This window comes from Ursus americanus, chromosome 32 (assembly GCF_024610735.1).
Source record: "Ursus americanus isolate L20-20 chromosome 32, mUrsAme1.1.p, whole genome shotgun sequence".
Lineage (NCBI taxonomy): Eukaryota > Metazoa > Chordata > Mammalia > Carnivora > Ursidae > Ursus > Ursus americanus.
The window spans coordinates 20605847-20607606 of record NC_142158.1 but is presented as its reverse complement, the minus strand read 5'-3'; positions in this window follow the sequence as shown (position 1 = coordinate 20607606).

Genomic DNA, 1760 nt, shown 5'->3' with positions numbered 1-1760 from the left:
GGGGATTAATGACAGGAAGGGAAGGCGATGAGTTGACTTTTAGACCTGTTGGATTTGTGGTGAGTGGAGAATAACCAAATGGACATGTTTGATGGGCGATTAGAAGAGTGTGTCTGAGCTCAGACAAGTGTTCTGGGACAGAAACAAAAGTCCCTTAGCTATTGCTGAATCTGTGATAATTGACATAACACCATATAAGATCTGGGTTTCCAGGATCAATGAGCTCTTCAAGCATAAAGGGAGGAAATGGAAATAACTGAGATTCAAACCTCGAGGAAGTCCCTCATTCAAGTCTGGCAGGTCAAAGAGGTAAAGGAAAAAGAAACACAAAGTTACAAGAGAAAAAGAACCAGGAGAGAATAGCCTTATAGGAACCAAGGACATAGAATTTCAAGGAAAAAGGAAGTGGTCCCCAGTACCTCAGACAGAGCAGCTCTCAGAATGAGAAAGTTGCACAGCATTCTTCTAACTGAACAAATCCTGTGAGGGACGAACGAGTACATTGCTTCACAATAGCATAGGTCTACTGAAAGTCAAGAAGAATGAGGACTGCGTGGGAAAAAGTTCTGTGATTTGTTAATTAATAGGTCACTTAATCACTCCCTGGCAAAGGTGAGATGAGAAGGTGGTGGAATCCAGCCTGTAGGGGGTTATGGAAAGTGACTTGCGAGAAAGTTGTAACAGGAGGCAAAAAGAACTCTGGAAAGAGGAAGGTGGAATGACCACTTGAGTGGTAAAAGGTGGTGATCTCAGAACAGTTATGCCTTTCCCACTGTGAGTCAGTGCAGAGCCTTGGCTTGTCTATGTCTTACTCAGGGAGAAGCCTTGGAGCAGCAGAAGTTGCAGAGGTGAAGGCTAAAACTTGGACTACCGAGATCTAGACACATTAGATGCTAAGTATAATCCCCAGGGTAAGTACAGAAAATAACTAAAAATATATAGTTTAAAAAGTACTAAAATAAAACACAAGAAAATGTCTATCGAATGCAAAAGAAGGCATAATGGATGAATCTAAGAACCAAAAATGGCATAAGACATACACTGACAAAGGCAAATTGGCAGACATAAATCCTATCTTATCAGTAATTACGTTAAATATATATGGAGCAAAAGACAGATATTGGAAAAAAATTTTTTTTAAAGATTGTATTTATTTATTTGAAAGAGAGAGAGGGAGCATGAGCAGAGGGAGGGGCAGAGGGAGAGGGAGAAGCAGACTCCCCACTGAGCAGGGAGCCCAACCGGAGGTCTCGATCCCAGGACCCCGAGATCATGACCTAAGCCAAACACTGACATTTAAACTACCAAGCCACCCAAGTGCCACTGGAAAAATGGGCTTTAAAAATGATCCAAGTACATGTTTTCTACAAGAGGAACACTTAGATTCAAATACACAAGTACTTTGAAAATAAAAGAATGGAAAAAATAATACTGTGCAAACAGTAACCAAATGAGAGCTGTCATTGCTATACTAATAATAGGTAAAATAGGCCTTAAGACAAAAATAGTTACTAAAGAAAAAGAAGGGAATTTTCTTTTCTTTTAAGATTTTATTTATTCATTTGACAGAGAGAGAGACAGCCAGCAAGAGAGGGAACACAGGCAGGGGAAGAAGCAGGCTCTCAGCGGAAGAGCCCGACGTGGGGCTCGATCCCAGAACTCCAGCATCACGCCCTGAGCCAAAGACAGACGCTTAACGACTGAGCCACCCAGGCGCCCCAAAAAGGGAATTTTCTAATGAGGAGGCATCAATCCAGGAA